At 45.1% G+C, this 23,249-nt stretch overlaps 26 non-coding genes across 26 annotated transcripts; 13 read left to right on the top strand and 13 right to left on the bottom strand.

The window, feature by feature from the left end:
- Positions 1 to 867: 867 nt before the first annotated feature.
- Positions 868 to 941, top strand: trnat-agu (transfer RNA threonine (anticodon AGU)). The gene has a single exon. It is a non-coding gene; the product is annotated as a tRNA-Thr (tRNA).
- A 261-nt stretch (positions 942 to 1,202) lies between these two features.
- Positions 1,203 to 1,275, bottom strand: trnak-uuu (transfer RNA lysine (anticodon UUU)). The gene has a single exon. It is a non-coding gene; the product is annotated as a tRNA-Lys (tRNA).
- Positions 1,276 to 2,653: 1,378 nt separating this feature from the next.
- trnat-agu (transfer RNA threonine (anticodon AGU)) lies at positions 2,654 to 2,727 on the top strand. The gene has a single exon. It is a non-coding gene; the product is annotated as a tRNA-Thr (tRNA).
- A 261-nt stretch (positions 2,728 to 2,988) lies between these two features.
- Positions 2,989 to 3,061, bottom strand: trnak-uuu (transfer RNA lysine (anticodon UUU)). The gene has a single exon. It is a non-coding gene; the product is annotated as a tRNA-Lys (tRNA).
- Positions 3,062 to 4,439: 1,378 nt separating this feature from the next.
- On the top strand, positions 4,440 to 4,513 carry trnat-agu (transfer RNA threonine (anticodon AGU)). Its single transcript has one exon. It is a non-coding gene; the product is annotated as a tRNA-Thr (tRNA).
- Positions 4,514 to 4,774: 261 nt separating this feature from the next.
- On the bottom strand, positions 4,775 to 4,847 carry trnak-uuu (transfer RNA lysine (anticodon UUU)). Its single transcript has one exon. It is a non-coding gene; the product is annotated as a tRNA-Lys (tRNA).
- Positions 4,848 to 6,225: 1,378 nt separating this feature from the next.
- trnat-agu (transfer RNA threonine (anticodon AGU)) lies at positions 6,226 to 6,299 on the top strand. The gene has a single exon. It is a non-coding gene; the product is annotated as a tRNA-Thr (tRNA).
- A 261-nt stretch (positions 6,300 to 6,560) lies between these two features.
- trnak-uuu (transfer RNA lysine (anticodon UUU)) lies at positions 6,561 to 6,633 on the bottom strand. The gene has a single exon. It is a non-coding gene; the product is annotated as a tRNA-Lys (tRNA).
- Positions 6,634 to 8,011: 1,378 nt separating this feature from the next.
- Positions 8,012 to 8,081, top strand: trnat-agu (transfer RNA threonine (anticodon AGU)). Its single transcript has one exon. It is a non-coding gene; the product is annotated as a tRNA-Thr (tRNA).
- Positions 8,082 to 8,342: 261 nt separating this feature from the next.
- trnak-uuu (transfer RNA lysine (anticodon UUU)) lies at positions 8,343 to 8,415 on the bottom strand. The gene has a single exon. It is a non-coding gene; the product is annotated as a tRNA-Lys (tRNA).
- Positions 8,416 to 9,793: 1,378 nt separating this feature from the next.
- Positions 9,794 to 9,867, top strand: trnat-agu (transfer RNA threonine (anticodon AGU)). Its single transcript has one exon. It is a non-coding gene; the product is annotated as a tRNA-Thr (tRNA).
- A 261-nt stretch (positions 9,868 to 10,128) lies between these two features.
- Positions 10,129 to 10,201, bottom strand: trnak-uuu (transfer RNA lysine (anticodon UUU)). Its single transcript has one exon. It is a non-coding gene; the product is annotated as a tRNA-Lys (tRNA).
- A 1,378-nt stretch (positions 10,202 to 11,579) lies between these two features.
- On the top strand, positions 11,580 to 11,653 carry trnat-agu (transfer RNA threonine (anticodon AGU)). The gene has a single exon. It is a non-coding gene; the product is annotated as a tRNA-Thr (tRNA).
- A 261-nt stretch (positions 11,654 to 11,914) lies between these two features.
- On the bottom strand, positions 11,915 to 11,987 carry trnak-uuu (transfer RNA lysine (anticodon UUU)). Its single transcript has one exon. It is a non-coding gene; the product is annotated as a tRNA-Lys (tRNA).
- A 1,378-nt stretch (positions 11,988 to 13,365) lies between these two features.
- Positions 13,366 to 13,439, top strand: trnat-agu (transfer RNA threonine (anticodon AGU)). Its single transcript has one exon. It is a non-coding gene; the product is annotated as a tRNA-Thr (tRNA).
- Positions 13,440 to 13,700: 261 nt separating this feature from the next.
- Positions 13,701 to 13,773, bottom strand: trnak-uuu (transfer RNA lysine (anticodon UUU)). Its single transcript has one exon. It is a non-coding gene; the product is annotated as a tRNA-Lys (tRNA).
- Positions 13,774 to 15,151: 1,378 nt separating this feature from the next.
- Positions 15,152 to 15,225, top strand: trnat-agu (transfer RNA threonine (anticodon AGU)). The gene has a single exon. It is a non-coding gene; the product is annotated as a tRNA-Thr (tRNA).
- Positions 15,226 to 15,486: 261 nt separating this feature from the next.
- On the bottom strand, positions 15,487 to 15,559 carry trnak-uuu (transfer RNA lysine (anticodon UUU)). Its single transcript has one exon. It is a non-coding gene; the product is annotated as a tRNA-Lys (tRNA).
- Positions 15,560 to 16,937: 1,378 nt separating this feature from the next.
- On the top strand, positions 16,938 to 17,011 carry trnat-agu (transfer RNA threonine (anticodon AGU)). The gene has a single exon. It is a non-coding gene; the product is annotated as a tRNA-Thr (tRNA).
- A 261-nt stretch (positions 17,012 to 17,272) lies between these two features.
- trnak-uuu (transfer RNA lysine (anticodon UUU)) lies at positions 17,273 to 17,345 on the bottom strand. Its single transcript has one exon. It is a non-coding gene; the product is annotated as a tRNA-Lys (tRNA).
- A 1,378-nt stretch (positions 17,346 to 18,723) lies between these two features.
- On the top strand, positions 18,724 to 18,797 carry trnat-agu (transfer RNA threonine (anticodon AGU)). Its single transcript has one exon. It is a non-coding gene; the product is annotated as a tRNA-Thr (tRNA).
- Positions 18,798 to 19,058: 261 nt separating this feature from the next.
- Positions 19,059 to 19,131, bottom strand: trnak-uuu (transfer RNA lysine (anticodon UUU)). The gene has a single exon. It is a non-coding gene; the product is annotated as a tRNA-Lys (tRNA).
- A 1,378-nt stretch (positions 19,132 to 20,509) lies between these two features.
- Positions 20,510 to 20,583, top strand: trnat-cgu (transfer RNA threonine (anticodon CGU)). Its single transcript has one exon. It is a non-coding gene; the product is annotated as a tRNA-Thr (tRNA).
- Positions 20,584 to 20,844: 261 nt separating this feature from the next.
- Positions 20,845 to 20,917, bottom strand: trnak-uuu (transfer RNA lysine (anticodon UUU)). Its single transcript has one exon. It is a non-coding gene; the product is annotated as a tRNA-Lys (tRNA).
- Positions 20,918 to 22,295: 1,378 nt separating this feature from the next.
- trnat-agu (transfer RNA threonine (anticodon AGU)) lies at positions 22,296 to 22,369 on the top strand. Its single transcript has one exon. It is a non-coding gene; the product is annotated as a tRNA-Thr (tRNA).
- Positions 22,370 to 22,630: 261 nt separating this feature from the next.
- trnak-uuu (transfer RNA lysine (anticodon UUU)) lies at positions 22,631 to 22,703 on the bottom strand. Its single transcript has one exon. It is a non-coding gene; the product is annotated as a tRNA-Lys (tRNA).
- Between the last annotated feature and the right edge of the window lie 546 nt (positions 22,704 to 23,249).

Here is a 23,249-nt window from a genome sequence, read left to right on the forward strand (position 1 = left end):
GATCTTCAAACTATTAACGACGACTTTTGTTCATATGTACATCGTTGACAAATGATTTGCCGCAGCTTTAATCCATTTGATTTCCAAAACTGTTTTCTCTATTTCCAGCAAGCCATCCGTGAAAAACTAATTGGATTGTCAATGAACACTTCATTCGGCAGCATGTTCCCATTGCTCAGGAATAGGCTGAAATGGTTTCGCAGATTTAACAGATTCAACACTGCAGACCAGTCTCCTAAGTACCGAGTAAAAAGAAGAAAGTTGCTGGAGAATCTGGCCTCCATGTACTCCCAAGCAACGATAATCGTGTTTGTTGATGTCTGTCATTACATCGGAAATAGGGGCCCATGAGTAGCATCCACTTAGCTTTAGTAAAGACATCAAAGTAAAATAGAAAATGTCTTGAAAATATCAGCATTTGCCGAGACAGAAGAAAGACAACGTTTCGAGTCAGGATGACATTCCGTCAGGATGCAGAATCTCGACATGGAAATATAGAAGCAAGAAGGGTCGTTCGGCCCTCCGAGACTGTTCCGCCATTGATTTTGATCATGGCTGATCATCAAATCGTGATCCCCCTGCCTCCCATACCCCTGGATCCCTTTAGCCCCAAGAGCGAAAAGTTATTTCTTGTTGAAATCAAACAAAGTTTGACTTCAATTAAATTGTGTGGTAGTGAATTCAACTCATTCAGCACCCTGTGGGTGAAGAAATGTCCCGAAACGTTGTTTCTGTTCTCTGTGCCCAGGTGCTGTCAGACCTGCTGTGATTTTCCAGCATTTTTGCTTCTGTTTCAGATTGCAGGGGCCACGGTCGGTTGCATTTATTTTTATATACAAATTGTAAGGCTGCATGCAGCGGTGCGTTGGCGCCGTGGCTTAGTTGGTTAAAGCGCCTGTCTAGTAAACAGGAGACCCTGAGTTCGAATCTCAGCGGCACCTTCGTGGACGTGGCCATTCGCCGTTTTGCAACCAACTCACTCTTGCTGTGAGACGCCGCAACTTGACCGCCATACAGTTCGACAGCAGGAAAAGAAGACCAGAGGCCCATTTGGATGTGCCGGTCTTCAAGCTCCGATGAAGGACGATCAATTTTGCTGGTGGCGACTTCTGCAATTGTCAATCGCATGTGAGGAATTGTTTAAAGTAAAACCAATTAGAACAACATCCCAAGCAGTTGCGTTGAGGCTGGCAGAAAAGCTCCGCCCGAACAGGGACTTGAACCCTGGACCCTCAGTTTAAAAGTCTGATGCTCTACCGACTGAGCTATCCGGGCTCCTGAGTCTCAAACTTTTCCATTCGTTGAACTAGCCGCGCTCTCGAGGAGAGAAGATTGGAAGAGAGTTCATTTTTTCATGTGGCTGGGGAAGTGTCATGTTATCCACGTTCAATTCAAGATGAGTATTTCGTCTCACTTTCTAAATGTCCAAAAGTCAAGTCCTGCTTAGAAGTTCATCGATTTGGCACCACAACGACCTCATCAAATCATCCCCACTTTACGTGCTGCCTCTCTCGTTCCTACATTGCGTCCAAAAGTAAGTTAACCGTGGTTCATTTCGTTCATGCACTTGTCTAGTAGGCTGATATTCTGAGTTAAAATCTCCGTGTTACTTGTTTATGCATTTCACGTTGTACAATTGGAAGTAAATCACCATCTCTCTGAGGACCAGCAGATTCAGGGTCCTGCATTCTGCAGCATAAAGTATCCCTTTGGCACATCGAGTCTGTTCCGGCCATCAAGCACGTGTCGATTCTGTCTAAACATTGACTCTTTTTCTCTCTGCACAGATCTTCAAACTATTAACGACGACTTTTGTTCATATGTACATCGTTGACAAATGATTTGCCGCAGCTTTAATCCATTTGATTTCCAAAACTGTTTTCTCTATTTCCAGCAAGCCATCCGTGAAAAACTAATTGGATTGTCAATGAACACTTCATTCGGCAGCATGTTCCCATTGCTCAGGAATAGGCTGAAATGGTTTCGCAGATTTAACAGATTCAACACTGCAGACCAGTCTCCTAAGTACCGAGTAAAAAGAAGAAAGTTGCTGGAGAATCTGGCCTCCATGTACTCCCAAGCAACGATAATCGTGTTTGTTGATGTCTGTCATTACATCGGAAATAGGGGCCCATGAGTAGCATCCACTTAGCTTTAGTAAAGACATCAAAGTAAAATAGAAAATGTCTTGAAAATCTCAGCATTTGCCGAGACAGAAGAAAGACAACGTTTCGAGTCAGGATGACATTCCGTCAGGATGCAGAATCTCGACATGGAAATATAGAAGCAAGAAGGGTCGTTCGGCCCTCCGAGACTGTTCCGCCATTGATTTTGATCATGGCTGATCATCAAATCGTGATCCCCCTGCCTCCCATACCCCTGGATCCCTTTAGCCCCAAGAGCGAAAAGTAATTTCTTGTTGAAATCAAACAAAGTTTGACTTCAATTAAATTGTGTGGTAGTGAATTCAACTCATTCAGCACCCTGTGGGTGAAGAAATGTCCCGAAACGTTGTTTCTGTTCTCTGTGCCCAGGTGCTGTCAGACCTGCTGTGATTTTCCAGCATTTTTGCTTCTGTTTCAGATTGCAGGGGCCACGGTCGGTTGCATTTATTTTTATATACAAATTGTAAGGCTGCATGCAGCGGTGCGTTGGCGCCGTGGCTTAGTTGGTTAAAGCGCCTGTCTAGTAAACAGGAGACCCTGAGTTCGAATCTCAGCGGCACCTTCGTGGACGTGGCCATTCGCCGTTTTGCAACCAACTCACTCTTGCTGTGAGACGCCGCAACTTGACCGCCAGACAGTTCGACAGCAGGAAAAGAAGACCAGAGGCCCATTTGGCTGTGCCGGTCTTCAAGCTCCGATGAAAGACGATCAATTTTGCTGGTGGCGACTTCTGCAATTGTCAATCGCGTGTGAGGAATTGTTTAAAGTAAAACCAATTGGAACAACATCCCAAGCAGTTGCGTTGAGGCTGGCAGAAAAGCTCCGCCCGAACAGGGACTTGAACCCTGGACCCTCAGATTAAAAGTCTGATGTTCTACCGACTGAGTTATCCGGGCTCCTGAGTCTCAAACTTTTCCATTCGTTGAACTAGCCGCGCTCTCGAGGAGAGAAGATTGGAAGAGAGTTCATTTTTTCATGTGGCTGGGGAAGTGTCATGTTATCCACGTTCAATTCAAGATGAGTATTTCGTCTCACTTTCTAAATGTCCAAAAGTCAAGTCCTGCTTAGAAGTTCATCGATTTGGCACCACAACGACCTCATCAAATCATCCCCACTTTACGTGCTGCCTCTCTCGTTCCTACATTGCGTCCAAAAGTAAGTTAACCGTGGTTCATTTCGTTCATGCACTTGTCTAGTAGGCTGATATTCTGAGTTAAAATCTCCGTGTTACTTGTTTATGCATTTCACGTTGTACAATTGGAAGTAAATCACCATCTCTCTGAGGACCAGCAGATTCAGGGTCCTGCATTCTGCAGCATAAAGTATCCCTTTGGCACATCGAGTCTGTTCCGGCCATCAAGCACGTGTCGATTCTGTCTAAACATTGACTCTTTTTCTCTCTGCACAGATCTTCAAACTATTAACGACGACTTTTGTTCATATGTACATCGTTGACAAATGATTTGCCGCAGCTTTAATCCATTTGATTTCCAAAACTGTTTTCTCTATTTCCAGCAAGCCATCCGTGAAAAACTAATTGGATTGTCAATGAACACTTCATTCGGCAGCATGTTCCCATTGCTCAGGAATAGGCTGAAATGGTTTCGCAGATTTAACAGATTCAACACTGCAGACCAGTCTCCTAAGTACCGAGTAAAAAGAAGAAAGTTGCTGGAGAATCTGGCCTCCATGTACTCCCAAGCAACGATAATCGTGTTTGTTGATGTCTGTCATTACATCGGAAATAGGGGCCCATGAGTAGCATCCACTTAGCTTTAGTAAAGACATCAAAGTAAAATAGAAAATGTCTTGAAAATCTCAGCATTTGCCGAGACAGAAGAAAGACAACGTTTCGAGTCAGGATGACATTCCGTCAGGATGCAGAATCTCGACATGGAAATATAGAAGCAAGAAGGGTCGTTCGGCCCTCCGAGACTGTTCCGCCATTGATTTTGATCATGGCTGATCATCAAATCGTGATCCCCCTGCCTCCCATACCCCTGGATCCCTTTAGCCCCAAGAGCGAAAAGTTATTTCTTGTTGAAATCAAACAAAGTTTGACTTCAATTAAATTGTGTGGTAGTGAATTCAACTCATTCAGCACCCTGTGGGTGAAGAAATGTCCCGAAACGTTGTTTCTGTTCTCTGTGCCCAGGTGCTGTCAGACCTGCTGTGATTTTCCAGCATTTTTGCTTCTGTTTCAGATTGCAGGGGCCACGGTCGGTTGCATTTATTTTTATATACAAATTGTAAGGCTGCATGCAGCGGTGCGTTGGCGCCGTGGCTTAGTTGGTTAAAGCGCCTGTCTAGTAAACAGGAGACCCTGAGTTCGAATCTCAGCGGCACCTTCGTGGACGTGGCCATTCGCCGTTTTGCAACCAACTCACTCTTGCTGTGAGACGCCGCAACTTGACCGCCATACAGTTCGACAGCAGGAAAAGAAGACCAGAGGCCCATTTGGATGTGCCGGTCTTCAAGCTCCGATGAAGGACGATCAATTTTGCTGGTGGCGACTTCTGCAATTGTCAATCGCATGTGAGGAATTGTTTAAAGTAAAACCAATTAGAACAACATCCCAAGCAGTTGCGTTGAGGCTGGCAGAAAAGCTCCGCCCGAACAGGGACTTGAACCCTGGACCCTCAGTTTAAAAGTCTGATGCTCTACCGACTGAGCTATCCGGGCTCCTGAGTCTCAAACTTTTCCATTCGTTGAACTAGCCGCGCTCTCGAGGAGAGAAGATTGGAAGAGAGTTCATTTTTTCATGTGGCTGGGTAAGTGTCATGTTATCCACGTTCAATTCAAGATGAGTATTTCGTCTCACTTTCTAAATGTCCAAAAGTCAAGTCCTGCTTAGAAGTTCATCGATTTGGCACCACAACGACCTCATCAAATCATCCCCACTTTACGTGCTGCCTCTCTCGTTCCTACATTGCGTCCAAAAGTAAGTCAACGGTGGTTCATTTCGTTCATGCACTTGTCTAGTAGGCTGATATTCTGAGTTAAAATCTCCGTGTTACTTGTTTATGCATTTCACGTTGTACAATTGGAAGTAAATCACCATCTCTCTGAGGACCAGCAGATTCAGGGTCCTGCATTCTGCAGCATAAAGTATCCCTTTGGCACATCGAGTCTGTTCCGGCCATCAAGCACGTGTCGATTCTGTCTAAACATTGACTCTTTTTCTCTCTGCACAGATCTTCAAACTATTAACGACGACTTTTGTTCATATGTACATCGTTGACAAATGATTTGCCGCAGCTTTAATCCATTTGATTTCCAAAACTGTTTTCTCTATTTCCAGCAAGCCATCCGTGAAAAACTAATTGGATTGTCAATGAACACTTCATTCGGCAGCATGTTCCCATTGCTCAGGAATAGGCTGAAATGGTTTCGCAGATTTAACAGATTCAACACTGCAGACCAGTCTCCTAAGTACCGAGTAAAAAGAAGAAAGTTGCTGGAGAATCTGGCCTCCATGTACTCCCAAGCAACGATAATCGTGTTTGTTGATGTCTGTCATTACATCGGAAATAGGGGCCCATGAGTAGCATCCACTTAGCTTTAGTAAAGACATCAAAGTAAAATAGAAAATGTCTTGAAAATCTCAGCATTTGCCGAGACAGAAGAAAGACAACGTTTCGAGTCAGGATGACATTCCGTCAGGATGCAGAATCTCGACATGGAAATATAGAAGCAAGAAGGGTCGTTCGGCCCTCCGAGACTGTTCCGCCATTGATTTTGATCATGGCTGATCATCAAATCGTGATCCCCCTGCCTCCCATACCCCTGGATCCCTTTAGCCCCAAGAGCGAAAAGTAATTTCTTGTTGAAATCAAACAAAGTTTGACTTCAATTAAATTGTGTGGTAGTGAATTCAACTCATTCAGCACCCTGTGGGTGAAGAAATGTCCCGAAACGTTGTTTCTGTTCTCTGTGCCCAGGTGCTGTCAGACCTGCTGTGATTTTCCAGCATTTTTGCTTCTGTTTCAGATTGCAGGGGCCACGGTCGGTTGCATTTATTTTTATATACAAATTGTAAGGCTGCATGCAGCGGTGCGTTGGCGCCGTGGCTTAGTTGGTTAAAGCGCCTGTCTAGTAAACAGGAGACCCTGAGTTCGAATCTCAGCGGCACCTTCGTGGACGTGGCCATTCGCCGTTTTGCAACCAACTCACTCTTGCTGTGAGACGCCGCAACTTGACCGCCAGACAGTTCGACAGCAGGAAAAGAAGACCAGAGGCCCATTTGGCTGTGCCGGTCTTCAAGCTCCGATGAAAGACGATCAATTTTGCTGGTGGCGACTTCTGCAATTGTCAATCGCGTGTGAGGAATTGTTTAAAGTAAAACCAATTGGAACAACATCCCAAGCAGTTGCGTTGAGGCTGGCAGAAAAGCTCCGCCCGAACAGGGACTTGAACCCTGGACCCTCAGATTAAAAGTCTGATGCTCTACCGACTGAGCTATCCGGGCTCCTGTGTCTCAAACTTTTCCATTCGTTGAACTAGCCGCGCTCTCGAGGAGAGAAGATTGGAAGAGAGTTCATTTTTTCATGTGGCTGGGGAAGTGTCATGTTATCCACGTTCAATTCAAGATGAGTATTTCGTCTCACTTTCTAAATGTCCAAAAGTCAAGTCCTGCTTAGAAGTTCATCGATTTGGCACCACAACGACCTCATCAAATCATCCCCACTTTACGTGCTGCCTCTCTCGTTCCTACATTGCGTCCAAAAGTAAGTCAACGGTGGTTCATTTCGTTCATGCACTTGTCTCGTAGGCTGATATTCTGAGTTAAAATCTCCGTGTTACTTGTTTATGCATTTCACGTTGTACAATTGGAAGTAAATCACCCTCTCTCTGAGGACCAGCAGATTCAGGGTCCTGCATTCTGCAGCATAAAGTATCCCTTTGGCACATCGAGTCTGTTCCGGCCATCAAGCACGTGTCGATTCTGTCTAAACATTGACTCTTTTTCTCTCTGCACAGATCTTCAAACTATTAACGACGACTTTTGTTCACATGTACATCGTTGACAAATGATTTGCCGCAGCTTTAATCCATTTGATTTCCAAAACTGTTTTCTCTATTTCCAGCAAGCCATCCGTGAAAAACTAATTGGATTGTCAATGAACACTTCATTCGGCAGCATGTTCCCATTGCTCAGGAATAGGCTGAAATGGTTTCGCAGATTTAACAGATTCAACACTGCAGACCAGTCTCCTAAGTACCGAGTAAAAAGAAGAAAGTTGCTGGAGAATCTGGCCTCCATGTACTCCCAAGCAACGATAATCGTGTTTGTTGATGTCTGTCATTACATCGGAAATAGGGGCCCATGAGGAGCATCCACTTACCTTTAGTAAAGACATCAAAGTAAAATAGAAAATGTCTTGAAAATCTCAGCATTTGCCGAGACAGAAGAAAGACAACGTTTCGAGTCAGGATGACATTCCGTCAGGATGCAGAATCTCGACATGGAAATATAGAAGCAAGAAGGGTCGTTCGGCCCTCCGAGACTGTTCCGCCATTGATTTTGATCATGGCTGATCATCAAATCGTGATCCCCCTGCCTCCCATACCCCTGGATCCCTTTAGCCCCAAGAGCCAAAAGTAATTTCTTGTTGAAATCAAACAAAGTTTGACTTCAATTAAATTGTGTGGTAGTGAATTCAACTCATTCAGCACCCTGTGGGTGAAGAAATGTCCCGAAACGTTGTTTCTGTTCTCTGTGCCCAGGTGCTGTCAGACCTGCTGTGATTTTCCAGCATTTTTGCTTCTGTTTCAGATTGCAGGGGCCACGGTCGGTTGCATTTATTTTTATATACAAATTGTAAGGCTGCATGCAGCGGTGCGTTGGCGCCGTGGCTTAGTTAAAGCGCCTGTCTAGTAAACAGGAGACCCTGAGTTCGAATCTCAGCGGCACCTCCGTGGACGTGGCCATTCGCCGTTTTGCAACCAACTCACTCTTGCTGTGAGACGCCGCAACTTGACCGCCATACAGTTCGACAGCAGGAAAAGAAGACCAGAGGCCCATTTGGCTGTGCCGGTCTTCAAGCTCCGATGAAAGACGATCAATTTTGCTGGTGGCGACTTCTGCAATTGTCAATCGCGTGTGAGGAATTGTTTAAAGTAAAACCAATTGGAACAACATCCCAAGCAGTTGCGTTGAGGCTGGCAGAAAAGCTCCGCCCGAACAGGGACTTGAACCCTGGACCCTCAGTTTAAAAGTCTGATGCTCTACCGACTGAGCTATCCGGGCTCCTGAGTCTCAAACTTTTCCATTCGTTGAACTAGCCGCGCTCTCGAGGAGAGAAGATTGGAAGAGAGTTCATTTTTTCATGTGGCTGGGGAAGTGTCATGTTACCCACGTTCAATTCAAGATGAGTATTTCGTCTCACTTTCTAAATGTCCAAAAGTCAAGTCCTGCTTAGAAGTTCATCGATTTGGCACCACAACGACCTCATCAAATCATCCCCACTTTACGTGCTGCCTCTCTCGTTCCTACATTGCGTCCAAAAGTAAGTTAACGGTGGTTCATTTCGTTCATGCACTTGTCTAGTAGGCTGATATTCTGAGTTAAAATCTCCGTGTTACTTGTTTATGCATTTCACGTTGTACAATTGGAAGTAAATCACCATCTCTCTGAGGACCAGCAGATTCAGGGTCCTGCATTCTGCAGCATAAAGTATCCCTTTGGCACATCGAGTCTGTTCCGGCCATCAAGCACGTGTCGATTCTGTCTAAACATTGACTCTTTTTCTCTCTGCACAGATCTTCAAACTATTAACGACGACTTTTGTTCATATGTACATCGTTGACAAATGATTTGCCGCAGCTTTAATCCATTTGATTTCCAAAACTGTTTTCTCTATTTCCAGCAAGCCATCCGTGAAAAACTAATTGGATTGTCAATGAACACTTCATTCGGCAGCATGTTCCCATTGCTCAGGAATAGGCTGAAATGGTTTCGCAGATTTAACAGATTCAACACTGCAGACCAGTCTCCTAAGTACCGAGTAAAAAGAAGAAAGTTGCTGGAGAATCTGGCCTCCATGTACTCCCAAGCAACGATAATCGTGTTTGTTGATGTCTGTCATTACATCGGAAATAGGGGCCCATGAGTAGCATCCACTTAGCTTTAGTAAAGACATCAAAGTAAAATAGAAAATGTCTTGAAAATCTCAGCATTTGCCGAGACAGAAGAAAGACAACGTTTCGAGTCAGGATGACATTCCGTCAGGATGCAGAATCTCGACATGGAAATATAGAAGCAAGAAGGGTCGTTCGGCCCTCCGAGACTGTTCCGCCATTGATTTTGATCATGGCTGATCATCAAATCGTGATCCCCCTGCCTCCCATACCCCTGGATCCCTTTAGCCCCAAGAGCGAAAAGTAATTTCTTGTTGAAATCAAACAAAGTTTGACTTCAATTAAATTGTGTGGTAGTGAATTCAACTCATTCAGCACCCTGTGGGTGAAGAAATGTCCCGAAACGTTGTTTCTGTTCTCTGTGCCCAGGTGCTGTCAGACCTGCTGTGATTTTCCAGCATTTTTGCTTCTGTTTCAGATTGCAGGGGCCACGGTCGGTTGCATTTATTTTTATATACAAATTGTAAGGCTGCATGCAGCGGTGCGTTGGCGCCGTGGCTTAGTTGGTTAAAGCGCCTGTCTAGTAAACAGGAGACCCTGAGTTCGAATCTCAGCGGCACCTTCGTGGACGTGGCCATTCGCCGTTTTGCAACCAACTCACTCTTGCTGTGAGACGCCGCAACTTGACCGCCATACAGTTCGACAGCAGGAAAAGAAGACCAGAGGCCCATTTGGATGTGCCGGTCTTCAAGCTCCGATGAAGGACGATCAATTTTGCTGGTGGCGACTTCTGCAATTGTCAATCGCATGTGAGGAATTGTTTAAAGTAAAACCAATTAGAACAACATCCCAAGCAGTTGCGTTGAGGCTGGCAGAAAAGCTCCGCCCGAACAGGGACTTGAACCCTGGACCCTCAGTTTAAAAGTCTGATGCTCTACCGACTGAGCTATCCGGGCTCCTGAGTCTCAAACTTTTCCATTCGTTGAACTAGCCGCGCTCTCGAGGAGAGAAGATTGGAAGAGAGTTCATTTTTTCATGTGGCTGGGTAAGTGTCATGTTATCCACGTTCAATTCAAGATGAGTATTTCGTCTCACTTTCTAAATGTCCAAAAGTCAAGTCCTGCTTAGAAGTTCATCGATTTGGCACCACAACGACCTCATCAAATCATCCCCACTTTACGTGCTGCCTCTCTCGTTCCTACATTGCGTCCAAAAGTAAGTCAACGGTGGTTCATTTCGTTCATGCACTTGTCTAGTAGGCTGATATTCTGAGTTAAAATCTCCGTGTTACTTGTTTATGCATTTCACGTTGTACAATTTGAAGTAAATCACCATCTCTCTGAGGACCAGCAGATTCAGGGTCCTGCATTCTGCAGCATAAAGTATCCCTTTGGCACATCGAGTCTGTTCCGGCCATCAAGCACGTGTCGATTCTGTCTAAACATTGACTCTTTTTCTCTCTGCACAGATCTTCAAACTATTAACGACGACTTTTGTTCATATGTACATCGTTGACAAATGATTTGCCGCAGCTTTAATCCATTTGATTTCCAAAACTGTTTTCTCTATTTCCAGCAAGCCATCCGTGAAAAACTAATTGGATTGTCAATGAACACTTCATTCGGCAGCATGTTCCCATTGCTCAGGAATAGGCTGAAATGGTTTCGCAGATTTAACAGATTCAACACTGCAGACCAGTCTCCTAAGTACCGAGTAAAAAGAAGAAAGTTGCTGGAGAATCTGGCCTCCATGTACTCCCAAGCAACGATAATCGTGTTTGTTGATGTCTGTCATTACATCGGAAATAGGGGCCCATGAGTAGCATCCACTTAGCTTTAGTAAAGACATCAAAGTAAAATAGAAAATGTCTTGAAAATCTCAGCATTTGCCGAGACAGAAGAAAGACAACGTTTCGAGTCAGGATGACATTCCGTCAGGATGCAGAATCTCGACATGGAAATATAGAAGCAAGAAGGGTCGTTCGGCCCTCCGAGACTGTTCCGCCATTGATTTTGATCATGGCTGATCATCAAATCGTGATCCCCCTGCCTCCCATACCCCTGGATCCCTTTAGCCCCAAGAGCGAAAAGTAATTTCTTGTTGAAATCAAACAAAGTTTGACTTCAATTAAATTGTGTGGTAGTGAATTCAACTCATTCAGCACCCTGTGGGTGAAGAAATGTCCCGAAACGTTGTTTCTGTTCTCTGTGCCCAGGTGCTGTCAGACCTGCTGTGATTTTCCAGCATTTTTGCTTCTGTTTCAGATTGCAGGGGCCACGGTCGGTTGCATTTATTTTTATATACAAATTGTAAGGCTGCATGCAGCGGTGCGTTGGCGCCGTGGCTTAGTTGGTTAAAGCGCCTGTCTAGTAAACAGGAGACCCTGAGTTCGAATCTCAGCGGCACCTTCGTGGACGTGGCCATTCGCCGTTTTGCAACCAACTCACTCTTGCTGTGAGACGCCGCAACTTGACCGCCAGACAGTTCGACAGCAGGAAAAGAAGACCAGAGGCCCATTTGGCTGTGCCGGTCTTCAAGCTCCGATGAAAGACGATCAATTTTGCTGGTGGCGACTTCTGCAATTGTCAATCGCGTGTGAGGAATTGTTTAAAGTAAAACCAATTGGAACAACATCCCAAGCAGTTGCGTTGAGGCTGGCAGAAAAGCTCCGCCCGAACAGGGACTTGAACCCTGGACCCTCAGATTAAAAGTCTGATGCTCTACCGACTGAGCTATCCGGGCTCCTGTGTCTCAAACTTTTCCATTCGTTGAACTAGCCGCGCTCTCGAGGAGAGAAGATTGGAAGAGAGTTCATTTTTTCATGTGGCTGGGGAAGTGTCATGTTATCCACGTTCAATTCAAGATGAGTATTTCGTCTCACTTTCTAAATGTCCAAAAGTCAAGTCCTGCTTAGAAGTTCATCGATTTGGCACCACAACGACCTCATCAAATCATCCCCACTTTACGTGCTGCCTCTCTCGTTCCTACATTGCGTCCAAAAGTAAGTCAACGGTGGTTCATTTCGTTCATGCACTTGTCTCGTAGGCTGATATTCTGAGTTAAAATCTCCGTGTTACTTGTTTATGCATTTCACGTTGTACAATTGGAAGTAAATCACCCTCTCTCTGAGGACCAGCAGATTCAGGGTCCTGCATTCTGCAGCATAAAGTATCCCTTTGGCACATCGAGTCTGTTCCGGCCATCAAGCACGTGTCGATTCTGTCTAAACATTGACTCTTTTTCTCTCTGCACAGATCTTCAAACTATTAACGACGACTTTTGTTCACATGTACATCGTTGACAAATGATTTGCCGCAGCTTTAATCCATTTGATTTCCAAAACTGTTTTCTCTATTTCCAGCAAGCCATCCGTGAAAAACTAATTGGATTGTCAATGAACACTTCATTCGGCAGCATGTTCCCATTGCTCAGGAATAGGCTGAAATGGTTTCGCAGATTTAACAGATTCAACACTGCAGACCAGTCTCCTAAGTACCGAGTAAAAAGAAGAAAGTTGCTGGAGAATCTGGCCTCCATGTACTCCCAAGCAACGATAATCGTGTTTGTTGATGTCTGTCATTACATCGGAAATAGGGGCCCATGAGGAGCATCCACTTACCTTTAGTAAAGACATCAAAGTAAAATAGAAAATGTCTTGAAAATCTCAGCATTTGCCGAGACAGAAGAAAGACAACGTTTCGAGTCAGGATGACATTCCGTCAGGATGCAGAATCTCGACATGGAAATATAGAAGCAAGAAGGGTCGTTCGGCCCTCCGAGACTGTTCCGCCATTGATTTTGATCATGGCTGATCATCAAATCGTGATCCCCCTGCCTCCCATACCCCTGGATCCCTTTAGCCCCAAGAGCCAAAAGTAATTTCTTGTTGAAATCAAACAAAGTTTGACTTCAATTAAATTGTGTGGTAGTGAATTCAACTCATTCAGCACCCTGTGGGTGAAGAAATGTCCCGAAACGTTGTTTCTGTTCTCTGTGCCCAGGTGCTGTCAGACCTGCTGTGATTTTCCAGCATTTTTGCTTCTGTTTCAGATTGCAGGGGCCACGGTCGGTTGCATTTATTTTTATATACAAATTGTAAGGCTGCATGCAGCGGTGCGTTGGCGCCGTGGCTTAGTTGGTTAAAGCGCCTGTCTAGTAAACAGGAGACCCTGAGTTCGAATCTCAGCGGCACCTCCGTGGACGTGGCCATTCGCCGTTTTGCAACCAACTCACTCTTGCTGTGAGACGCCGCAACTTGACCGCCATACAGTTCGACAGCAGGAAAAGAAGACCAGAGGCCCATTTGGCTGTGCCGGTCTTCAAGCTCCGATGAAAGACGATCAATTTTGCTGGTGGCGACTTCTGCAATTGTCAATCGCGTGTGAGGAATTGTTTAAAGTAAAACCAATTGGAACAACATCCCAAGCAGTTGCGTTGAGGCTGGCAGAAAAGCTCCGCCCGAACAGGGACTTGAACCCTGGACCCTCAGTTTAAAAGTCTGATGCTCTACCGACTGAGCTATCCGGGCTCCTGAGTCTCAAACTTTTCCATTCGTTGAACTAGCCGCGCTCTCGAGGAGAGAAGATTGGAAGAGAGTTCATTTTTTCATGTGGCTGGGGAAGTGTCATGTTACCCACGTTCAATTCAAGATGAGTATTTCGTCTCACTTTCTAAATGTCCAAAAGTCAAGTCCTGCTTAGAAGTTCATCGATTTGGCACCACAACGACCTCATCAAATCATCCCCACTTTACGTGCTGCCTCTCTCGTTCCTACATTGCGTCCAAAAGTAAGTTAACGGTGGTTCATTTCGTTCATGCACTTGTCTAGTAGGCTGATATTCTGAGTTAAAATCTCCGTGTTACTTGTTTATGCATTTCACGTTGTACAATTGGAAGTAAATCACCATCTCTCTGAGGACCAGCAGATTCAGGGTCCTGCATTCTGCAGCATAAAGTATCCCTTTGGCACATCGAGTCTGTTCCGGCCATCAAGCACGTGTCGATTCTGTCTAAACATTGACTCTTTTTCTCTCTGCACAGATCTTCAAACTATTAACGACGACTTTTGTTCACATGTACATCGTTGACAAATGATTTGCCGCAGCTTTAATCCATTTGATTTCCAAAACTGTTTTCTCTATTTCCAGCAAGCCATCCGTGAAAAACTAATTGGATTGTCAATGAACACTTCATTCGGCAGCATGTTCCCATTGCTCAGGAATAGGCTGAAATGGTTTCGCAGATTTAACAGATTCAACACTGCAGACCAGTCTCCTAAGTACCGAGTAAAAAGAAGAAAGTTGCTGGAGAATCTGGCCTCCATGTACTCCCAAGCAACGATAATCGTGTTTGTTGATGTCTGTCATTACATCGGAAATAGGGGCCCATGAGTAGCATCCACTTAGCTTTAGTAAAGACATCAAAGTAAAATAGAAAATGTCTTGAAAATCTCAGCATTTGCCGAGACAGAAGAAAGACAACGTTTCGAGTCAGGATGACATTCCGTCAGGATGCAGAATCTCGACATGGAAATATAGAAGCAAGAAGGGTCGTTCGGCCCTCCGAGACTGTTCCGCCATTGATTTTGATCATGGCTGATCATCAAATCGTGATCCCCCTGCCTCCCATACCCCTGGATCCCTTTAGCCCCAAGAGCGAAAAGTAATTTCTTGTTGAAATCAAACAAAGTTTGACTTCAATTAAATTGTGTGGTAGTGAATTCAACTCATTCAGCACCCTGTGGGTGAAGAAATGTCCCGAAACGTTGTTTCTGTTCTCTGTGCCCAGGTGCTGTCAGACCTGCTGTGATTTTCCAGCATTTTTGCTTCTGTTTCAGATTGCAGGGGCCACGGTCGGTTGCATTTATTTTTATATACAAATTGTAAGGCTGCATGCAGCGGTGCGTTGGCGCCGTGGCTTAGTTGGTTAAAGCGCCTGTCTAGTAAACAGGAGACCCTGAGTTCGAATCTCAGCGGCACCTTCGTGGACGTGGCCATTCGCCGTTTTGCAACCAACTCACTCTTGCTGTGAGACGCCGCACCTTGACCGCCATACAGTTCGACAGCAGGAAAAGAAGACCAGAGGCCCATTTGGATGTGCCGGTCTTCAAGCTCCGATGAAGGACGATCAATTTTGCTGGTGGCGACTTCTGCAATTGTCAATCGCATGTGAGGAATTGTTTAAAGTAAAACCAATTAGAACAACATCCCAAGCAGTTGCGTTGAGGCTGGCAGAAAAGCTCCGCCCGAACAGGGACTTGAACCCTGGACCCTCAGATTAAAAGTCTGATGCTCTACCGGCTGAGCTATCCGGGCTCCTGAGTCTCAAACTTTTCCATTCGTTGAACTAGCCGCGCTCTCGAGGAGAGAAGATTGGAAGAGAGTTCATTTTTTCATGTGGCTGGGTAAGTGTCATGTTATCCACGTTCAATTCAAGATGAGTATTTCGTCTCACTTTCTAAATGTCCAAAAGTCAAGTCCTGCTTAGAAGTTCATCGATTTGGCACCACAACGACCTCAACAAATCATCCCCACTTTACGTGCTGCCTCTCTCGTTCCTACATTGCGTCCAAAAGTAAGTCAACGGTGGTTCATTTCGTTCATGCACTTGTCTAGTAGGCTGATATTCTGAGTTAAAATCTCCGTGTTACTTGTTTATGCATTTCACGTTGTACAATTGGAAGTAAATCACCATCTCTCTGAGGACCAGCAGATTCAGGGTCCTGCATTCTGCAGCATAAAGTATCCCTTTGGCACATCGAGTCTGTTCCGGCCATCAAGCACGTGTCGATTCTGTCTAAACATTGACTCTTTTTCTCTCTGCACAGATCTTCAAACTATTAACGACGACTTTTGTTCATATGTACATCGTTGACAAATGATTTGCCGCAGCTTTAATCCATTTGATTTCCAAAACTGTTTTCTCTATTTCCAGCAAGCCATCCGTGAAAAACTAATTGGATTGTCAATGAACACTTCATTCGGCAGCATGTTCCCATTGCTCAGGAATAGGCTGAAATGGTTTCGCAGATTTAACAGATTCAACACTGCAGACCAGTCTCCTAAGTACCGAGTAAAAAGAAGAAAGTTGCTGGAGAATCTGGCCTCCATGTACTCCCAAGCAACGATAATCGTGTTTGTTGATGTCTGTCATTACATCGGAAATAGGGGCCCATGAGTAGCATCCACTTAGCTTTAGTAAAGACATCAAAGTAAAATAGAAAATGTCTTGAAAATCTCAGCATTTGCCGAGACAGAAGAAAGACAACGTTTCGAGTCAGGATGACATTCCGTCAGGATGCAGAATCTCGACATGGAAATATAGAAGCAAGAAGGGTCGTTCGGCCCTCCGAGACTGTTCCGCCATTGATTTTGATCATGGCTGATCATCAAATCGTGATCCCCCTGCCTCCCATACCCCTGGATCCCTTTAGCCCCCAGAGCGAAAAGTAATTTCTTGTTGAAATCAAACAAAGTTTGACTTCAATTAAATTGTGTGGTAGTGAATTCAACTCATTCAGCACCCTGTGGGTGAAGAAATGTCCCGAAACGTTGTTTCTGTTCTCTGTGCCCAGGTGCTGTCAGACCTGCTGTGATTTTCCAGCATTTTTGCTTCTGTTTCAGATTGCAGGGGCCACGGTCGGTTGCATTTATTTTTATATACAAATTGTAAGGCTGCATGCAGCGGTGCGTTGGCGCCGTGGCTTAGTTGGTTAAAGCGCCTGTCTAGTAAACAGGAGACCCTGAGTTCGAATCTCAGCGGCACCTTCGTGGACGTGGCCATTCGCCGTTTTGCAACCAACTCACTCTTGCTGTGAGACGCCGCAACTTGACCGCCAGACAGTTCGACAGCAGGAAAAGAAGACCAGAGGCCCATTTGGCTGTGCCGGTCTTCAAGCTCCGATGAAAGACGATCAATTTTGCTGGTGGCGACTTCTGCAATTGTCAATCGCGTGTGAGGAATTGTTTAAAGTAAAACCAATTGGAACAACATCCCAAGCAGTTGCGTTGAGGCTGGCAGAAAAGCTCCGCCCGAACAGGGACTTGAACCCTGGACCCTCAGATTAAAAGTCTGATGTTCTACCGACTGAGCTATCCGGGCTCCTGAGTCTCAAACTTTTCCATTCGTTGAACTAGCCGCGCTCTCGAGGAGAGAAGATTGGAAGAGAGTTCATTTTTTCATGTGGCTGGGGAAGTGTCATGTTATCCACGTTCAATTCAAGATGAGTATTTCGTCTCACTTTCTAAATGTCCAAAAGTCAAGTCCTGCTTAGAAGTTAATCGATTTGGCACCACAACGACCTCAACAAATCATCCCCACTTTACGTGCTGCCTCTCTCGTTCCTACATTGCGTCCAAAAGTAAGTCAACGGTGGTTCATTTCGTTCATGCACTTGTCTAGTAGGCTGATATTCTGAGTTAAAATCTCCGTGTTACTTGTTTATGCATTTCACGTTGTACAATTGGAAGTAAATCACCATCTCTCTGAGGACCAGCAGATTCAGGGTCCTGCATTCTGCAGCATAAAGTATCCCTTTGGCACATCGAGTCTGTTCCGGCCATCAAGCACGTGTCGATTCTGTCTAAACATTGACTCTTTTTCTCTCTGCACAGATCTTCAAACTATTAACGACGACTTTTGTTCATATGTACATCGTTGACAAATGATTTGCCGCAGCTTTAATCCATTTGATTTCCAAAACTGTTTTCTCTATTTCCAGCAAGCCATCCGTGAAAAACTAATTGGATTGTCAATGAACACTTCATTCGGCAGCATGTTCCCATTGCTCAGGAATAGGCTGAAATGGTTTCGCAGATTTAACAGATTCAACACTGCAGACCAGTCTCCTAAGTACCGAGTAAAAAGAAGAAAGTTGCTGGAGAATCTGGCCTCCATGTACTCCCAAGCAACGATAATCGTGTTTGTTGATGTCTGTCATTACATCGGAAATAGGGGCCCATGAGTAGCATCCACTTAGCTTTAGTAAAGACATCAAAGTAAAATAGAAAATGTCTTGAAAATCTCAGCATTTGCCGAGACAGAAGAAAGACAACGTTTCGAGTCAGGATGACATTCCGTCAGGATGCAGAATCTCGACATGGAAATATAGAAGCAAGAAGGGTCGTTCGGCCCTCCGAGACTGTTCCGCCATTGATTTTGATCATGGCTGATCATCAAATCGTGATCCCCCTGCCTCCCATACCCCTGGATCCCTTTAGCCCCCAGAGCGAAAAGTAATTTCTTGTTGAAATCAAACAAAGTTTGACTTCAATTAAATTGTGTGGTAGTGAATTCAACTCATTCAGCACCCTGTGGGTGAAGAAATGTCCCGAAACGTTGTTTCTGTTCTCTGTGCCCAGGTGCTGTCAGACCTGCTGTGATTTTCCAGCATTTTTGCTTCTGTTTCAGATTGCAGGGGCCACGGTCGGTTGCATTTATTTTTATATACAAATTGTAAGGCTGCATGCAGCGGTGCGTTGGCGCCGTGGCTTAGTTGGTTAAAGCGCCTGTCTAGTAAACAGGAGACCCTGAGTTCGAATCTCAGCGGCACCTTCGTGGACGTGGCCATTCGCCGTTTTGCAACCAACTCACTCTTGCTGTGAGACGCCGCAACTTGACCGCCAGACAGTTCGACAGCAGGAAAAGAAGACCAGAGGCCCATTTGGCTGTGCCGGTCTTCAAGCTCCGATGAAAGACGATCAATTTTGCTGGTGGCGACTTCTGCAATTGTCAATCGCGTGTGAGGAATTGTTTAAAGTAAAACCAATTGGAACAACATCCCAAGCAGTTGCGTTGAGGCTGGCAGAAAAGCTCCGCCCGAACAGGGACTTGAACCCTGGACCCTCAGATTAAAAGTCTGATGTTCTACCGACTGAGCTATCCGGGCTCCTGAGTCTCAAACTTTTCCATTCGTTGAACTAGCCGCGCTCTCGAGGAGAGAAGATTGGAAGAGAGTTCATTTTTTCATGTGGCTGGGGAAGTGTCATGTTATCCACGTTCAATTCAAGATGAGTATTTCGTCTCACTTTCTAAATGTCCAAAAGTCAAGTCCTGCTTAGAAGTTCATCGATTTGGCACCACAACGACCTCATCAAATCATCCCCACTTTACGTGCTGCCTCTCTCGTTCCTACATTGCGTCCAAAAGTAAGTTAACCGTGGTTCATTTCGTTCATGCACTTGTCTAGTAGGCTGATATTCTGAGTTAAAATCTCCGTGTTACTTGTTTATGCATTTCACGTTGTACAATTGGAAGTAAATCACCATCTCTCTGAGGACCAGCAGATTCAGGGTCCTGCATTCTGCAGCATAAAGTATCCCTTTGGCACATCGAGTCTGTTCCGGCCATCAAGCACGTGTCGATTCTGTCTAAACATTGACTCTTTTTCTCTCTGCACAGATCTTCAAACTATTAACGACGACTTTTGTTCATATGTACATCGTTGACAAATGATTTGCCGCAGCTTTAATCCATTTGATTTCCAAAACTGTTTTCTCTATTTCCAGCAAGCCATCCGTGAAAAACTAATTGGATTGTCAATGAACACTTCATTCGGCAGCATGTTCCCATTGCTCAGGAATAGGCTGAAATGGTTTCGCAGATTTAACAGATTCAACACTGCAGACCAGTCTCCTAAGTACCGAGTAAAAAGAAGAAAGTTGCTGGAGAATCTGGCCTCCATGTACTCCCAAGCAACGATAATCGTGTTTGTTGATGTCTGTCATTACATCGGAAATAGGGGCCCATGAGTAGCATCCACTTAGCTTTAGTAAAGACATCAAAGTAAAATAGAAAATGTCTTGAAAATCTCAGCATTTGCCGAGACAGAAGAAAGACAACGTTTCGAGTCAGGATGACATTCCGTCAGGATGCAGAATCTCGACATGGAAATATAGAAGCAAGAAGGGTCGTTCGGCCCTCCGAGACTGTTCCGCCATTGATTTTGATCATGGCTGATCATCAAATCGTGATCCCCCTGCCTCCCATACCCCTGGATCCCTTTAGCCCCAAGAGCGAAAAGTAATTTCTTGTTGAAATCAAACAAAGTTTGACTTCAATTAAATTGTGTGGTAGTGAATTCAACTCATTCAGCACCCTGTGGATGAAGAAATGTCCCGAAACGTTGTTTCTGTTCTCTGTGCCCAGGTGCTGTCAGACCTGCTGTGATTTTCCAGCATTTTTGCTTCTGTTTCAGATTGCAGGGGCCACGGTCGGTTGCATTTATTTTTATATACAAATTGTAAGGCTGCATGCAGCGGTGCGTTGGCGCCGTGGCTTAGTTGGTTAAAGCGCCTGTTTCGTAAACAGGAGACCCTGAGTTCGAATCTCAGCGGCACCTTCGTGGACGTGGCCTTTCGCCGTTTTGCAACCAACTCACTCTTGCTGTGAGACGCCGCAACTTGACCGCCAGACAGTTCGACAGCAGGAAAAGAAGACCAGAGGCCCATTTGGCTGTGCCGGTCTTCAAGCTCCGATGAAAGACGATCAATTTTGCTGGTGGCGACTTCTGCAATTGTCAATCGCGTGTGAGGATTTGTTTAAAGTAAAACCAATTGGAACAACATCCCAAGCAGTTGCGTTGAGGCTGGCAGAAAAGCTCCGCCCGAACAGGGACTTGAACCCTGGACCCTCAGATTAAAAGTCTGATGCTCTACCGACTGAGCTATCCGGGCTCCTGAGTCTCAAACTTTTCCATTCGTTGAACTAGCCGCGCTCTCGAGGAGAGAAGATTGGAAGAGAGTTCATTTTTTCATGTGGCTGGGGAAGTGTCATGTTACCCACGTTCAATTCAAGATGAGTATTTCGTCTCACTTTCTAAATGTCCAAAAGTCAAGTCCTGCTTAGAAGTTCATCGATTTGGCACCACAACGACCTCATCAAATCATCCCCACTTTACGTGCTGCCTCTCTCGTTCCTACATTGCGTCCAAAAGTAAGTTAACGGTGGTTCATTTCGTTCATGCACTTGTCTAGTAGGCTGATATTCTGAGTTAAAATCTCCGTGTTACTTGTTTATGCATTTCACGTTGTACAATTGGAAGTAAATCACCATCTCTCTGAGGACCAGCAGATTCAGGGTCCTGCATTCTGCAGCATAAAGTATCCCTTTGGCACATCGAGTCTGTTCCGGCCATCAAGCACGTGTCGATTCTGTCTAAACATTGACTCTTTTTCTCTCTGCACAGATCTTCAAACTATTAACGACGACTTTTGTTCACATGTACATCGTTGACAAATGATTTGCCGCAGCTTTAATCCATTTGATTTCCAAAACTGTTTTCTCTATTTCCAGCAAGCCATCCGTGAAAAACTAATTGGATTGTCAATGAACACTTCATTCGGCAGCATGTTCCCATTGCTCAGGAATAGGCTGAAATGGTTTCGCAGATTTAACAGATTCAACACTGCAGACCAGTCTCCTAAGTACCGAGTAAAAAGAAGAAAGTTGCTGGAGAATCTGGCCTCCATGTACTCCCAAGCAACGATAATCGTGTTTGTTGATGTCTGTCATTACATCGGAAATAGGGGCCCATGAGGAGCATCCACTTACCTTTAGTAAAGACATCAAAGTAAAATAGAAAATGTCTTGAAAATCTCAGCATTTGCCGAGACAGAAGAAAGACAACGTTTCGAGTCAGGATGACATTCCGTCAGGATGCAGAATCTCGACATGGAAATATAGAAGCAAGAAGGGTCGTTCGGCCCTCCGAGACTGTTCCGCCATTGATTTTGATCATGGCTGATCATCAAATCGTGATCCCCCTGCCTCCCATACCCCTGGATCCCTTTAGCCCCAAGAGCCAAAAGTAATTTCTTGTTGAAATCAAACAAAGTTTGACTTCAATTAAATTGTGTGGTAGTGAATTCAACTCATTCAGCACCCTGTGGGTGAAGAAATGTCCCGAAACGTTGTTTCTGTTCTCTGTGCCCAGGTGCTGTCAGACCTGCTGTGATTTTCCAGCATTTTTGCTTCTGTTTCAGATTGCAGGGGCCACGGTCGGTTGCATTTATTTTTATATACAAATTGTAAGGCTGCATGCAGCGGTGCGTTGGCGCCGTGGCTTAGTTGGTTAAAGCGCCTGTCTAGTAAACAGGAGACCCTGAGTTCGAATCTCAGCGGCACCTTCGTGGACGTGGCCATTCGCCGTTTTGCAACCAACTCACTCTTGCTGTGAGACGCCGCAACTTGACCGCCATACAGTTCGACAGCAGGAAAAGAAGACCAGAGGCCCATTTGGCTGTGCCGGTCTTCAAGCTCCGATGAAAGACGATCAATTTTGCTGGTGGCGACTTCTGCAATTGTCAATCGCGTGTGAGGAATTGTTTAAAGTAAAACCAATTGGAACAACATCCCAAGCAGTTGCGTTGAGGCTGGCAGAAAAGCTCCGCCCGAACAGGGACTTGAACCCTGGACCCTCAGATTAAAAGTCTGATGCTCTACCGACTGAGCTATCCGGGCTCCTGAGTCTCAAACTTTTCCATTCGTTGAACTAGCCGCGCTCTCGAGGAGAGAAGATTGGAAGAGAGTTCATTTTTTCATGTGGCTGGGGAAGTGTCATGTTACCCACGTTCAATTCAAGATGAGTATTTCGTCTCACTTTCTAAATGTCCAAAAGTCAAGTCCTGCTTAGAAGTTCATCGATTTGGCACCACAACGACCTCATCAAATCATCCCCACTTTACGTGCTGCCTCTCTCGTTCCTACATTGCGTCCAAAAGTAAGTTAACGGTGGTTCATTTCGTTCATGCACTTGTCTAGTAGGCTGATATTCTGAGTTAAAATCTCCGTGTTACTTGTTTATGCATTTCACGTTGTACAATTGGAAGTAAATCACCATCTCTCTGAGGACCAGCAGATTCAGGGTCCTGCATTCTGCAGCATAAAGTATCCCTTTGGCACATCGAGTCTGTTCCGGCCATCAAGCACGTGTCGATTCTGTCTAAACATTGACTCTTTTTCTCTCTGCACAGATCTTCAAACTATTAACGACGACTTTTGTTCATA

The sequence above is a fragment of the Mustelus asterias genome, chromosome 16 (genome assembly GCF_964213995.1).
Source record: "Mustelus asterias chromosome 16, sMusAst1.hap1.1, whole genome shotgun sequence".
Taxonomy (NCBI): Eukaryota; Metazoa; Chordata; class Chondrichthyes; order Carcharhiniformes; family Triakidae; genus Mustelus; species Mustelus asterias.